The 17000-nt window shown below is 40.0% G+C and overlaps 1 protein-coding gene across 39 annotated transcripts in view; it reads right to left on the bottom strand.

Annotated features, from left to right (window-relative positions):
• LOC107377453 (protein tyrosine phosphatase receptor type D) overlaps positions 1-17000 on the bottom strand; it is a 677785-nt gene that overhangs the window by 211964 nt on the left and 448821 nt on the right. The window lies entirely within an intron of this gene.

Genomic DNA, 17000 nt, shown 5'->3' with positions numbered 1-17000 from the left:
TGAATATATCGAGACTCAGCAGCATGAGTCAAAAACATCCGGCGCCCTTGAACAGCGCTTCTCAAATGGGCCTTGGAGTTCTCAGTGAAGTCGGCGCTGGCAGTGCCACATCGATCCGGGTCAAACCCCGCTGTTATACTCAATGGGGCTGAATAAAAATCACTGTAAGCTTGCCAAGGGTGAGGTCAAGTGCTTTGACCCACACCAGGAGGCCAGGATATGTCTCTGTGAAAAACTACCATAACACAAAAATGAAAAGCTATACATCAGCAGGATGCTCTCCGGGTCGCAGGAAAAGGAATCGTTCCACAAACAGGCAACAAAGCAATCGGTGCTATATTTGACAGCGTTAACAATTAGCTTTCGTAAAGCGTGCAACTTTTTTTTAAGATTCTGCCTCACTTCTACACCCACCCCCATGTTAACTAAATAAAAGGCAGCAGCTCTGAAGCTCTTTCATTTCCTATCTTCCTCTCACCTGGGTGAAACTGGAGCACGCCTAACTGCCTAAGTGTGAACAAACGACGACCGTTCCCCACTAACCCGATCAACTCCACCATCTAACAGGCCCTCTCGGGTCGCGGCCTTGGTGTCAGATGTCTGCGGACAAGAAAGGAATATTGATTACCAATAAACTCATTACGAACTACGAGAAGGAGTCTCTGCAGTGACAACAAATTGTTTCTGTCAAAACAAGAGCTTAAGCGCCAAGATTGCTTTCCCTGATTTGGTTCACTCTTTTGCCCTTTTTAACTCATTTTTCTGCAAACAAGTGGTACCTTCACACCACAACCACAGTGTTATCAGCTGCGTCTCAATATTCGTAAGGCTTTTAGACAATTAGATGGACGTACATAATGAAAAGGCAGTAATTTCGACAGAGCTGAATTTCAGCCAGCAGTTGCCTGCGTTGGGAGCGTGGCCATTATTCCACAAAATGAGCAAATGATAACAATGTCATATCTGCTGCTCTTGTGTTGTGCATCTGTTATCCCTGATGTTGGCTGGCAGCTGACCAGCAGATTTCCTCCCATTCTCTTTCTCTTTTTTCAGTTTGATTTGTAGCTTTTATGGCCGTGAAATCCACCTCTAGATAATTAACTTCAGCCTTTATCTTTCTTTTCCTTTTCCTCTCATCCAAGCTTTCCAAAGCAATGTCGACCATTGCCAATAGACTCACTTCCTTATGTGGGCTGAAATTGTACTTCTGCTACAAGACAGTTGTTTCTCTGCCTTCAGACCCCTGATTGACGAATCCTGTTTGCAGTAATAAATGGCAAGCAATTAAACTTGTTCAGCATATCAAAAAGCAGCCAGGTTGTTGCCCCTTTGCACCCACTATGGTGCCTTAGCTCTTAAGGCAAAGGAGAGGATGTGCCTGAAGATCGAGATAAGTGAGGATGAGGACAACTTCTGTTATCACAGCTCGACTATTAATAAGATGGTCTGCTAGCTCGTGTCCCGAGGTTCGCTGGCCTGCGTTATCATGCTTTGGGACAATTTGAAATGAAATGGCGCTGGAAATATGGTGCAAGTGTGACAGGGTGGGGTAAAGATGGGAGAAAATGTGATGGGCCGTGGTGTCAGCGTGGTTAATCGAAAATAATGGCCAACAATTTATAGTCCAGGACCGAATGTACTGATGCAGGAGATCGAATTTTAATGTCTACATTCCATCACTTAATACAAACTACTGATTTTTAGAGCCTCTGCCAAACAGCGCATGAATGTATGGATGGAGGTTATCGTAGAGCAATAATAAACTGGGAAACACTTTTTTAAAATAGGTATTCCAGTGAGTGTAACGCCTGGGACACACCGGCCGCCGAAGCGCCGCGAAACGGGGACCGCCTTCATTCAGCGCCCTTGTTATCCTATTCTATAGGCCACATGGGCCGCCGAAGTGCCGCGTTTCGGCTTCTGCTCTATTTTTCTAGGGAGCCGCGGGTGAACCGCATCAATTCTGGCAGGAAGTCAAACCTATACATAAGAGGCAGGCCAGTAAATTTAACAAAATAAAGCATTTCAAAATAAAATTCCGCAATAGTCAAATGTGTTCGTAAACAGACACTGCATAAAAACCACACAAACACTGTGTGTGTTCGTGTGTGTGTGTGTGAGAGACCATGTGAAGGGGGTGTGGTTTTGGGTGTCTTTCAACCGGAGCAAACAGGACAGAGAGGCAGAAAGTCGTAGGCCAGCTATTAACAACTGGTTCACACCATAGGTTCACACACACGCGTACAAACACACACAAACAGCAAGGGGGAGGGGGGTGTAGAGGAAAAGAGCAGAGAAAAGGCAGAGAGGAAATGGAGGACACCAAGTGATTAAAAGAAAAACTACAGCTGAGCCGAGGCGTGCCTCGACCGGAGCGGAGAAACAAGTGTCTGGTCTGAACTGAGGAGCAGCGAGCGGCGGCCGAATTGAGACCATGGGGAAATGGAGGCCCATCAGTATTTACCCTCAACTGACAAGAGTTCATCTTTTCTCCTTTCCTTGCCAACTCTTCTAGCTTGCTTCCCTGCTAGGAAACATAAAAAAACAGTTCCAGGGAAGTCAAAAATGAATTCTAATTATTCTAGATTAGACGTTGGACAATAATTTCTCAATGGTTGATGCACACTTTTAAAAAATGGGCTATGGTTGATTTGTAAAATCAACTTGTTTGGTTTTGGACCATAATTATGCCAGTTTAACGTTAACTAACGTTAAATTTCATTAATGTTTTTGTAAAAAAGAAAACAGTAATTGACAAAATGTTGACCAATGTTAGGCCAATAGTCGGGCTAGCATAAGCCTGAAAAAACTATCAGTTAGATGCTCTTTTAATGAACCAAGAAATAAATAAATGACTGATTAGAAATCACAAATTGTAAAATTAGGAAAGTCAGCCTCAGCACAACATAAAATTGGCTTCAGAATACTCAATGTGTCTATGCACTGTTGTCATTAATAGGTAATTTCTTACAGGGAGTATATTGGCACAAGAAGGAAAAAGTCTATCAATGTTATGAAAACATTTTTACTTGTGGCCAACTTGCTTTGGATTATTACCAGAGACAGACCTGAGAAACATCAGGATGTCTTTACTCAATATTAGTACTTTACTTAATATTAATTCAATAACCAAAAAGAAAGCTAGCGCTAGCAGCAACTGCACATTCTCTACTTTCTGCTTTACTACAGTTATACACTTTTACCCTCTTTACTGTTCAATTGTATGGTTGGTGAAATTTAAAATATGTTCAAGTCAGGATAATTAATCATCTGTTTATTTGCTGTTGTTTGGTTTGCTGATGAAACAAACTTGACAAAATGGCTTTAATGAAGTATTTAAACTGAAGTAAGTCATTTAAATTTTACCTAAGCTTGAATACTAAACCAAAGCAAACCACATAATGACAGACCCTATATGAACAATCACCCAATCACCTTCAGGCAGAACATGTTAATCTAGAAATCTAGACAGACAGAGCAAATAGGACTGATGTGTTGGCAGGGATGATGCAACTAAGCAAAACAGCAAAGATGATGGCGACTGAAACGGGGTTAGCATCAACTTTGGACTATCTAGACTTGGGCTTTTCTTTGAGTCAAGAGCAGATAGAGGTACATAAGTCCTTTATTTCGAAAAAGGATGTATTTGCGTCTTCTTCAACAGCGCATGGTGGACTGACCCATTGACTGACATCGGTAACGGGGAGTATGTTCTTTTGTTCTTTGTCCAACACCATGTGGAAACGAGTTGAAAAACAACCATAGGATCCACCCATGACTGAGCACCACCTATAGGTATATAGGTGGCCATGCTTTATATTCACATTCAGTACTTAGGGGCAGCAGTAGCTCAACAGGTTGAGCAGGTTGTCCAGTAATCGGTAGGTTGCAGGTTCGATCCCGGCTCCGGACAGAGAATTCTGCTGTTGTGTCCTTGGGCAAGACACTTAACCCACCTTGCCTGCTGGTGGTGGTCGGAGGGACCGGTGGCTTGGCAGCCTCTGTCAGTGCGCCCCAGGGCAGCTGTGGCTACATTGTAGCTCATCACCATCAGTGTGTGAATGTGTGTGTGAATGGGTGAATGATACAGTGTAGTGTAAAGCGCTTTGGAGTCCTTACTCTGAGAGGCGCTATACAAGTGCGGGTCATTTATCATATATAGGATGGCTTACCAGGCTAGAAATATATAGCAGCATTAAAGCCTGGACAAAAATGCCCAGGAATGGTTTCTTCTGAGGCCACTAGGTTTGTGAACTCTGACCTTTAGGATTGCTTAAGATAATAAGACTATAAGTGTTTCTTAATGACTTTGGGTTCTTTTTTAACATGCCCTTACTATCCTCTTTTGTTCTCCAATGTCTCTAATTTGCTGCTGAATGTGAATGACAATAATGATTAATACCAACGACCAATGACAATAAACGATTAAAACCAATGGTTTATTCTATATTGCCTTCATTAGAAAAATAATGAATGTGTGGCAATGTTGAATTTCTACCCTTCAAAAGGGTAAACCTTTCTAAAGCACGCCTACATTAAACCATCTTCTTTCGTTTTCATATAAAAAAACACATGCACTAAGGTCAGAATATTAATTGCTACCCCTCAACAAGAAGTACAAAAATATGTTATTACATATATTGTAAACAAATCATGATTAAATTAATGTGTGCACTGGGTAACAGGGCTGGAATGAGTCATGTATGAAATATCAACGGAATGTCCTCAATTGGCTGCTAATGGACTGGGCTGTAAAGCATACAATAAAAATGGAGGTCACTGGAAAGCGGAGACTGTGGATGACGGTGTTTTATGACCTGTGCCGTTTGTTCAGTACACAGACCTCTGCAGGGATTTTTTTTCCTCTTGCAGAGGCCTTTTGGGTTTTCAGAGGTCACAAGGTTTTGGCACTTTCACTGTAGGAAGATTGTCAATAGCTGTAATATGATGATGGATGAGCATTTTGATGGGTAAGTGTGGGAACTGGAGCCAAAAGAGACCGAGATCTGGTGTGTTATGTGAGAGCGAGCGCCGCACGGCTCGGCTGAACAGGAAAGTGGCTCGTGATGAATGCCATTCAAAAGAGCTTCTGAACAGCAGGTCTGCAATGAAATACAGAAATTACAGATCAGCTGTGACTCATGCTCCTCGGTGTTAGGGTTTTTATTAAACTCACTCATTAAGATCAGACCGTATTGTCAGTTTCCTCGGCTGCAAGCACAAACAGCAAATAACCACCTATAGGGCACGAGAAGCAGAAATCAGCTGCATACAATTTTCCTTTTTACACCAAGTCATTTTCTGCATCTCACTCCTGACGTCAGGGCTCTTAATGAAGACAGCGCAGCTCTCTGCTGCTGCGGCTGCCGAGCCGCGCAGTCTAAAGATTTTATTTCACTGCTTCCACAGCTTGCTTTATTTCACTGTGGCTTAATGAGAGTCGTTTGGAATAATAGGCTTCCATTGAACAGAAGCATCTGCATCCACACAGCTCTAAACGAGTGAGCTAATTTACAAAGATAATCACCTCTCCTGCTGGGTTTTTATGCAGAGATGCTATAAATTTTTTTTCTTACTCTTGGATTTAACGGAAATTAAGTTACGTCCTCCGGGAAAAGCTGAATGTGTCACTATATATTCTAAAAGGGAAATTTTATCTTTATAAACTTGAACATTAAGTCAGAGTTTCTGTCATTTTTTCCAGAATTTTTTTTTTGTTCGAAAGTTTTCTAATTTGCCGAAAACGTCTTAATGAGGTGAATATTTACCTCCACTTACGTAATAAACTCATCATAATAATTAAACTTCTATTCGTTTTGCAAACTTTGCTGTAATGTAAAGTTTAGGTAAGAACTTATCGCGTGAATTAGGCCAACACATGAAAAATAAAATAAGTATAAAACTTAAGATTCTGCTTAAAAATCCACTCTTTCTTCAATCCAAAGTTATTTTGAAGCCTGAAACACTTCAAACTACCATGAAACGAGAAACTAAACACACTTTTTTCTTTTTTACAGGTCTCCCTTTACAAACAAGTGAGATTTTTTGGGCTGCCGAGGTAATGACGTCCACCGGGATGTTCGGAGACACAATTAAATAGGGCTCTGCTTTTTGCTGCTTTTCTGTTTCTCACTTTTCCCTCTTGTTTCTTGTTCCTTCTCCGTGTTGTCACTGATGACACAGAAGCTGTGGCATCATGCGGTCACTGCAGATGGCAGATATAAAAAAGAAAGAGAGCAAGAGGAGGAAAAAAATGTCTGAAAAGAGAAGAATCCCTTCAGAACATGGAGCACTTTGACAGAGTGAACCCCGGTCTCGTCAGAAGAAATGGGAAAGGTCACTAACTGTGACAGCGTAGTAATGTCCCATTCAGTGAAGTACGCCCTCCTTTATTTAACTTCCTCTCTTTGGCATCAAATAACTTGTCTTTCTAAAAATGTCCTGCCCTTTTGTTTCTGTAAAGGTTGCTCTAGATGCAAGCTTGAGCTGTTTATCATTTTATTTCTCCAAAAGAGTTTGGACTAAGAAGAGAGAGGCTGTCAATTAATTTGGCAAACATTAACGGCTATTTCTCCCAGAACTGCCACAAAAAATAATTTATAATATGAAAAGAGGTAAACCCTCAGGTACAACAAACAGTATGGAGAGGATCTAGCGCAGGACGTCCTACTCTTCTCAACAGCTTATCACAGTGGACGGTTTGGGATCTTTCCAGACAACGACAGAGGGTGGGAAGACAGCAGAATCAAAATAAAAAATGGATCGTGCTGCAATGTTTCATGGCCACCGAATGAACCCTCTCCAGACCATAACACCACAAAACACACTTAAACCTGAGGGAAAAGCAGCAATAGTTACTTGAATAATAAAAGCTTGAGGGTTGCAGTTAAGTTCCAATCCAGCTATAAATTTTTATATTTAATGTGCTTTAACTGTCTTATTGGAGTGAGAATTTTCAAATAAATTATGTCTTAAGTGACACCTTTATTTCTAAACCAGACCTGGAGCAGGACATCAAATACAGATCACATTTAAAGTTATTAGATCCTTTTATTAGAAATATAAATCTCAATTGCGTCTAAGTCTGGCTGAAAACAATTGGGAACACATTTCATCTGTTAGAATGTCAGAAAAGAAGCTCTTGCTAATAGGAATTTTAATCTTATCATAATTTTTCAGCCATTTTGAAGCTTGTTTCTCCGTAAAAAATAACAATTATTATCTTAACACCTTTATAAACAGAACAGCCTCTGTTTGGAGAAAAGGCTTTGAAATTCTTGAGGACCGATGAGGCTAGTCCAAGCGCACCTGAGACGAAAAGTGATTGTAGTTCTACTGAAATTCATATTGGTTCTAGCGAGCAGGAGAAATAATAATTTCCTGATCAAGTGGAGTTTTGGATTCACCTGAAGTGCTATGTTTTACTAGCCCGGCAAGCCATCCTATACGGCAATATGCCATGACCCATAGACAGATCTCAGTCATAGGGCAGTCTCAGCAATTGCCTTTCAAACTGTCTCTGCCTGCAATTGGACAGTGCTAGGACCAATCAGAGCAATGAACAACATGATGCATTTATCTATGGTGCACTCTGACATACACCATCAAAGAAGAAGCAAATACATCTTTTTTCAAAATAAATGACTTAAGTACAGCTATGTGTTCATGTCTCAAAGACAAGCCCAGATCTAAATTGTTCAAAGTTGATGCCAAAGCCATTTCATACGAGCCCCATTCCTGAACCGACACCATCTTTGTAGTTTTTCTCCACCGCAGCTCTGGTGCTAAGCCCGCATGAAAACAAGAGTGCTGTGATTAGCAAGACACAAAACTTGATCCAATGGTGAAAGAAAACTATAATACTATTCATGAGGTACTTGCAAAAATATATGAATGAATAAAAAACAAACTTTCTTGGGCTAAAGTGAATAAATTATTAAACACAATGTGTAACACGAATATCCCTCTAAACTGAGACTTTTCTGTCTAATGGGTAAGATAGTCATTATCAGTTTTCCATAGAAAAACAATTAACCAGTTTTGTACAAACATACATACTCATACATTGAATAAGCTTTGCTATCAATGCATGTACTGTGTGTCATGATCTAATATATGAAGTATGTATTTTAAACTTTCAATGTGAAAAAAAAGTAGCATTCCTTCTTTCCTTCAAAACTATCATTTTCTCACAGTTAAACCAACATCCAGGCAACATGTGATGGTGTCTAGTTACAGTGATGCTAAAACTCTCCTGGAATGTTTCTTTAGGGTAGATCGACATGAGAGAAAACATGCAAGGACAAGGTAGGTGTAGGTGGAGGATTAAGTTTGGCAGCTAGGGTTACAGTGCCCTACACCTGACATGGACTTTCCCTGAGCAGCGTGAGGAAATCGGAAGGAAAACTTTCCAAAAGAGGTCACAAAAAGTCTACTTTAACACAGTTTCTCTCTTCTTTATGGGAAGGATTTTACTGAAAGGTGATCATTTTATAAAGACTGAACCTGTAAAATTACATGACTTGGTAAGATGTGCTAAATATCTATCAGATGTGCTGAATAACTTTCAGACCTTTTCATTAAAATAAAATAAAAAATATTGTCCATGTGTGTAAATTAGCTTCGGTCACTTAGGGATGCGCTGATTTACAAATTGAGGTCTTTGTGTACCATTAAGTTTTGAGATGCACAATATAGCTGTAATTTGGTTTACAAAAAAAAAATAACTGATAGTTATTATTTCTGAGATTTAAAAAAAAAATGACAACAAAATATTGATCATTACAAAAATCAGGAATTGTAATTAGCCTTGAAAACTGATTAGTGCATATTTTTTTCTAAAATGTATACTCTTTAACATCAATGATATGCACTGACTACTGTTTCCATTCAGGTGGTATCACATATAAAGAATTATTGGTGATGGACACAAAATGGTGAATGATCAGAAGGATTTTTTTTTGTTTGTTTTTCCATTCACAATTATTATTTTGGACATTTTTCTCACAGAATCCAATGTTTTATGTTATACAAAATAAATACATTTTGATAATATTGATTTTTTTTGTATTTTAATTGGAATTGGCCCAATCTATGTATCAACCCTCAAAGCCAGAGTTAGTGCATCATAACATTTAAATTTAAAATGCTATGCTGACAAGCATACTGGGACTGGGAGATTGTCGGTTAAAATCCACAGTCGGGTCATCCCAAATACTTTAAAAATGAGACCCAGTGCCTCCCACTCAGCATTAATGTGATTGTTTGTAGGGTTAAACCAACAAATAGTTCCCAAGTACAGCTGTGTATGCAGCTCACCGCTCCCCCAGAAGAAGGGTCAAATGTGAAGAACAAATTTGACCAGTGTGTGACAACTAATGGGACTTTATTCTTTAATCTTAGCAGCAGTGAGGACTTCAAAAATGATACATTAAATTAATTTAAAATTTTGCAGGAAAGTGGGGAATATCTAGTAGTTTGCCTCATTTTTACACCACTAGATGTCCCTACAGCATCTACGTAGGACCTTTAAAATGACCTTTAGTTTGGAAAGATTTCCCACCGTGGCAAATGTACCAATTCAAATCATCCTTATGTAAATCTGTTATATATAGAGTCATGGATACCTTAGTTAGTTCATGGGGACTGGTTTGTAAAGTTTATTTAGGTATTCATGACTCTGCTCTATTTTCAGTATCCCAAGCCACTTTGCACAACTTCTTTTAAGTCTGCTCGACAACTCTGACTAAAACAGCTCCTCTATGTTTAACCATTGCCATCATATCTCCTGGCACATTTCTGTAAGTCCATAGCAATAGTGTAATCTTTAGATCAGTGAAAGTTTCCAGATTTGTATTATTTATAGTGATTCATGCCTTTTATAATCAGTGGGATACCCATTATATATATTGTGCGAAATTACAACTATAAATACAATGTGGAAAGATGGGGGCCGTCATTGGTGCCTGCCTAAATATAAACAAGGTATGCATGGTGTTAACTATAACTGAGTGATGCAACTCCTAGAAACTCCTCTGAAATACTTCCTAAAATATACATGAAAAAGGTTTGGAAAGATACGCTCAATCGTTTCTTTTTGGCTGTTTGAAGACCCAAGCACAATCCTCAACTGTCATCGCTAAAATATTACGACAAGGGGAAGAAGGGTGAGAAAAGGGGGAAAAGACGAAGCGTTAAATGGAGCTGTCAGGATACTTCTGTAGCACATCCATATTAGAACTATTCTAGTGTGATCGACAAAGAAACACAAAATATTGAGATGTTTCCTTTTAGTGTTTGGCGGGTCTGGAGAAACGACAGGAGAGGAAAAGCTGCAGCTCACATTAATGTCTAATACTCGCTCATTACTTTCCCACACAGAAGAGTGTTCCCCCTGGGCTACCATTTGCTTTGCAAAATGCATGCATGAAATTCTCAAGACTAGCCTCCCCATGAGAGTCTAAATAATAGATTACCAACACAGCATCCAGTCTACGCTATAACTTCAGCCCCGACTGTCTGGCCTCATTAGCGCGGAAAGTGTAAAAGATAGCCAGCTGCTAGCCCAGGTGATGGCACTCAGCAGCTTAGGCCTTTGGCAAAATCAGCCCACCCTAAAGAGAATAAATGGCATCCTGCTCTGCGCAGTTCATCTTGTAATCCATGCTGCAGAGTTGCCACTGAAATGAATGGTGACCAATGGCTAAAAAAGATGGAAATTGAGGGGGTAGAGGGTGAGAGTTTCCCCTTAGAGAGAAGAAAGGAGTTTAAATGTGGCAGGAATGAAAGGTGGTTGGTTTGGGCTATCTGGGCACAACCAAAGGTGACCTAAGCCATTTTCATCCCCTGATTGCCCCCCCTTCCACAACCCCTCCCCTCGTTATTTTTTCCCCTCCACTCGCTCCTCTGCACTGAAGCTCTGCCTTTCTCGCCCTCTCTCCCCATGTCTTCTTCCAAATGGCAGTCATTATACCGGACATGAAAAGTCATTTTAGTTCCGCCTGGCTTCTTCAAAGCGGCTAGCTATAATTGCAGATTGAGTAGTGGGAGAATGCCAGGGTTACTCAGAATTTAAACACTGACTCCTAACCTTGTAGAAGTGCAGGAATTTCATTTTGATTCAAACCAAAAACGGTCATTAATGGAGAGAAAATATTCACACCAGGTTGATACCAATCAGATCACATTTGCTGTCGTTTAATGTACTTTATTTCCCTCCGTAAAATACATGTTCAAAGATCTTGTTCAGTGAACACTGCAACTCCGGAGTGACTTCACATAACACTTTGGAATTATGAACCCCTATTAAATGCATTCCTCATTCGTGAAATTGCTATGTGCCAATGTCACTGCACTTCTTTAATGGGATTCTTTCTTTCTTTGAACAGCAAATACAAATCTTTAGCTGCCTTTGAGATAATTGTTGTTTTGTTTTAGGCTCAGTTGGTACAAACGGCTCTACTTGATGCTTCTGTTTGTCCCAACCTTCTACGCACCTATGTGATATGTGTGTGTAGACGTGCGTGAGAGAGAGAGGTTTCATTCAGCTCTTAAACATTTTACAGTCCCAGAGGGTCATATATATATATATATAGTAGCTCTTTCCCAGTTTACAAGCCCGCCACCAGTCTGGGCCAAGCACCTCTTCCTTGCACTTATGTCTTTGCAATGTTGTGTTTTGCACAGCAGGTAGTGTAATTTTTTCTCAGAAAGGGTCTATGAACTAAAGTCAATTTTTGACTTTTTCCTTCAAAGCCTTTCATCATAACGCCTATTCTTGTTCTCTCTCTCTCTCTCTCCCTCTTGAAAAGTACCTCTAAACCAAGTGCTTTGTCATTTCCTTTTGATGGATAATGTTTTGGTTTGAGCAACTGCAGAACATGTCCACAATCCAAGACTATCCCCAAGGTCCGTCCTTACAACCCCGCCCAGAACCCATCCCTACGAGACGCAGTCTCCACAGTCTCTTGCGAGTAGAAACAGATTCCAAATACTGTCATTCTTTAATTGAAATTCCATCACTTGTGTGGCTGGTATTGTGGAATAATTTGATAAAGCCATGTGACATGAATGCACAGAGCCGCCCGCCAACTTCTATTTCTTCTTTCCTTCCAGCTTTTATTTCCTCATTCTGCCGGTTATTCAAATGAACCTTGCTAGATTCAGCTCTCAGCCTTTTCTTAAACTAAGATAAGAGAAAATGAGAAAGGCCAACAGCATAAAAGAAAATAATATTTCAGAGGATGCAACACAATCAAAAATATCACCCGTTATTGTTGTTCTTGCTTCACTGGAATCTAAATTCTTGTAGTAATTATTGTCAGTTAGTTGCTACATGTGGGAGGATCCAAAATGGAAGTCAAGGGCAAAATTAGAAACTGGTGCCACTGACCCCATACCACCACCATACCACCACCCGTCTCTCTTATGTCTTTACAACTGGCTACAGGAATTTGGCATCCGTCACAAATTCTGAAACCCAATCTGTAAGCAAAGGACAGCTGGGGCACAAAGCAGGCCTCCCTGATTTTGTCATAACCATGCCCCACCCCTACAGAATGCAAGGCCTGTAGGCATGTGCCTTAAGGAAAAGTATGTTCAACCAGGTTAAAAGTGACAACATGCTTTGATGTTACAAAGCATTCAAATAAACCTAATAGGAAGTGTTGAGAGATTAGAATAGAACACTGTGATGGGGGTGTTTTCTTTGATGGCTGTTAATTTCAGGAAAAACTCAGCTGAGACAACAGTTGCCGCAACTAGTCATCATAGTCAACATCAATTTAACTTTGGTTTTCATAAACATTTTGACTGAGAATCAATGCTTTCCTAGTCCAGAAATCTAGACATTCAGTAGCCAAAGCAAAATGATTTTGCTCAGCATGTCAGTCTAGCCATGCTCCATAGGAGCCTCAGCATGTCTGCCATTGAGGTGATCAGTTTTGTGCTGTCGGTTTGGTGGGCGGGAATGATGCGGCACTGCAGAACAACTAAGATGGTGGCAGCTTGTTTGAAACGACTTTGGTATCAACTTTGGACTATTTTGAGTTGGGCTTTTCATTGACTCCAGAGCAGATAGAGGTACTTAAGTCCTTTATTGAGAAAAAGGATGTATTTGCTTCTTTGAAAGTGTATGGCAGACTGCCCTGTTGACATCAGTACTGATGAGTAAATCATGATATTAATTATCCAATAGCAGGCAGAGACAGTTTGACAGACAACCGTAGATTTCGCTCGACGACTGAGGTCTGCTTATGAGTCATGGCCAGACTATATACACACATATCTAAGATGGCTTGCCAGGCTAATGTTACCCTCCACACCAATAGGCTGTGCCATCAGTCGAGTTTGGCCCTAGTCACAGCTTGATTATCACAACAGGTTGCAGGTATGCTAGTCTCAAATTAGCCAAGTTATAAATGTTTTACAAAGATCAAAATATTCTTAAGTATGACAGTACTTCAAAGTAGCAAACAAATGGAGTATTTTCCCCCCAGATTAGTTTAGCATTATGCATCTAAAAAAGGATGGACATAGGCTACTACTACTTTATGAACTTAGACAGGTCATGTATTTGCTACATTTTCCACAAAATACTTTGAGGAACTTTTGGAGTAAAATTTGGATCGACATTCAACTGAAAAAGGCTGCAACTGCAAGTTTGTTCTGCCTACTATAACACAGATATTAGTGATAGCTAAATGAATGATATGTAACCTTTTCATGCATACTGGTCTCTACAGCTTAACCCTATTCAGCTGTGGTTACTCTTGGAATACTTACACATAACCCAACATTTAAATTCCAGTGTACCACTTCAAACCCTACCACTCACTGTAGGTGCACAGATTAACAATGTTAATCTCATATAATTAAATTTTTATTTATTTGTTTGTCAAATAAATGTTTGAAAGTCACAATATATATTATCCATCTGACAGAGAATTTAAAGGAAATACGATTTAAAATAAATGTTTCTAAAGAATGAAATCCTAAAGTTCAAATATGTATTTTTAACTAGGGAAAAAAGAACTGAGTTTATTGTATTTCATGCATGACAGAAATAAAATAAATAACATCATGTACAATATAATTCAGATTATATCACAATCATATACTTTATTTTTGATTATTTCTAGTTCAATATCACATTCAACACATTGATATAATACAATTTCAACCTTTTCAAAAATATAATACACATTTGTTCTTTGTCATGCAGTTACTGGTACTCTATCCTGAATATTCCCACTTTATTATGCAAAGTTATCTTTAAGGTTTACAAAAATCACAAAGTTAAGTGTTAAGACCATAATAAAACAACCTAATGTTAGTTTTGGAAGAAAACTGCCGATAACTTAGTCAATGAAATTATCCAGATAAAAGCGGTCATTAGTCGAGAACAGGAGAGTTACTGTATAAACAGAAGTTTGAAGAGAAAACAAGCTCAGGTGAAGCCTTGTGTTTCCTCCACCGCTAAAAACATTTACGCCTCAGCTTTCTGCCTTGACACGGTGATGGACAGTAGAGGTGATCTTCGCCTGGGCGTGAAAATGGGCCTTTTTATTATTCCAACCCAGTGGCAACTTGAATATCAATAAAAAAAACTGCCTGGCGTCCCCCCCATGTGTAAAACCAATGCCCCGTAGCGGTGGTTTTTATCAAACAACCCACCCTTGACGCTAGTTATGCTGTACTAGAGGTTACGGTAGGAAATGCTTGCCAAGTAAATAAGCGAGTGAAGCGATTGAAAAGAGGGAAAGGAGGGGGGTACACACACAGTGAAACCAAGGCCAAAGTGAACCAAGGGTAAAGCCATGATCACTTCATTATGCCGCGGAGCAGCTCAGTGTACTGCGAAATCAGACTGCTTCTTTCATTTGTCACATTGCATCAAACTCCGTGAAGTTCCAGTCGGCGGGAGGCGTAGAACATCAGCTGATTAACGAGAGGAAACTTACATAAAACGTGGGGCACATACGTGTCTGGATATGACATCTACCAGTCAAACTTTCCCTCTACATCCACCCACCCTGCCAACGAGCAGGCCGGCCTGACTGCCAGTCAGTCAGTCAGTGGGAAGCTGTTAAGGGCCATCGTCGGTACAAAATAAGCTAAAATACACCCACTGGATTTTAGAGGGCAGGCAGTAAGGGGGGTGATTGCTAACAGACCTACTGGCACTCCATCTCCTCCAGTTCCAACACCACGGCGCCTGATAATTGTGGCCTCTGTGTTTACGTATCCATTTTGGTAATGTAAGTGTTGATTCCTCATTCCACACTTGTAATGGGGGCCTTGGCCTTGGAATTCCTGATGCGGTGCTCCAAAAGCACATGATTTCAGTGTGTGTGTGTGTGTGTGCGTGCGTGTGCAAAAAATGACAGAAAACTCTCCCTGCTCTTGAAAATAAACCAGTGAGTCAGAGCCACTTGGCTGAGCGTAGACAATAAGGCTGTAAGGTGCAAGCACACTTGTTTGTAAGAGGACACCAAAAATGAAGGTCTATAAGAAAATGTTTAGAAGTCTTAACAAAAATCTCCATTAGACCACGTAATTTATCATCCTTTTGACCACTGGAAAACATTTATGTTGGAAGTCTCGCCATTCTCTCAGAAAAAGAAAAAAGCTGGTAGGATGTAGTATAAATTGGAAAGACTTTTCTTGGTTTCATTCACAGTGCGGTCAAAATTTTCAGGATATAATTTCTGAATTTCCTCGAACACAGTGATTGGGTGGGATGCCAACATGTACTAACCCCCTATAAGCTGCCTTTGATCATTTCCAGTTCATTGGCTTGTACGGCAAAACCAGCATTTATGAACTGATAGTAGAAAAACACCAGTGAGCTCATAAGTCTCTTTCCTACACACATTTTTTGTAGTTTAAAAACAGGATGATAATAATGGAAGATGCCCAAAGCAATACCACATTTCGACAACTTCGAATCCTCACCCCCTTTAGAGAATTCCGAACAACGGGACTTCCGAGCTCCAGCATCCGCTTTGCAATTTCGAGAATTGCTGTAGCAAAAGCAAAATGGGAAATCGAACGTGTGGTGGCAGCATTAATTTGCACCGCGTCAAAAATCTGGCAAGTGCTAATTGTTGGGAGGCAGGGACTGCAAAATAAGCTGGACTGATGGGGTTTGCTCTATCAGAGTCAAATCCTGGAAGTGATAGAGCAAACACAACCATTTGCATGTGTACACACATATCCATGCACTTTTTTTTTAACTAACCTTAACTTAATTTCATTTGTCCAACTTGTTTAGAGGGAAGTATTGATAAGGAGTATAAAGAAGGTGTAAAATTTCCAGATTATTGATGTTTTCCATCATTTCAGTAGAACCAGTTACATTATTTTATTAACATTTGAGTTAAATTTTATATTTTGTGTTCTGTTATCCTATTTCTAGTTCTAGTACCTGCTCCCCTGCTGCATTCCCCTTCGCAGCTTGTGAACAATGAGTCCCCTAGTGGCTCAGCACGCGCATTGAGCTCAGGTGCTGTGCGCTTCAACAGGAAATAAAACCTCCACTTTCACCTAACTGACGGCACATTTACAGGACTCTCTCCGCCAGTTAGAAACACTTTGCCGCCTCTGAATTATATTTTTAAAAATCAAGTAAAGTCAACTTTAAACCCCCAACCAAAAATAAAAACGCGTTTCTAAAATAAGCCTCGGATGAGGGATCCTCTGGAGACTCGCAGGAATGCACTTTGAAAAATTCTTCACAATCCAGTCGCTGAGGAAGGCTTCTACAACTCTAAAAGGATTATGAAGCTGGGTTTGCATGGTGATCTATAAGGAGCTTCAAATAACAAAAAGTGCGCCTGTTTGTGTCATTTTTGGTGATTTATGTGGAGAATTTGAAGCATTAAAGATATTAAAGTTGCGCAAATATGCGCACTAATGTTTTTCTGGTTTGTCTCCGGGAAAACGTTCTGCTTGGCACCTATTTAATGTCGCGCGCATCTATAATAAGAATAAACTCTGCG

The sequence above is a fragment of the Nothobranchius furzeri genome, chromosome 2 (assembly GCF_043380555.1).
Source record: "Nothobranchius furzeri strain GRZ-AD chromosome 2, NfurGRZ-RIMD1, whole genome shotgun sequence".
Lineage (NCBI taxonomy): Eukaryota > Metazoa > Chordata > Actinopteri > Cyprinodontiformes > Nothobranchiidae > Nothobranchius > Nothobranchius furzeri.
This window is presented reverse-complemented; position numbering and strand designations above follow the sequence as displayed.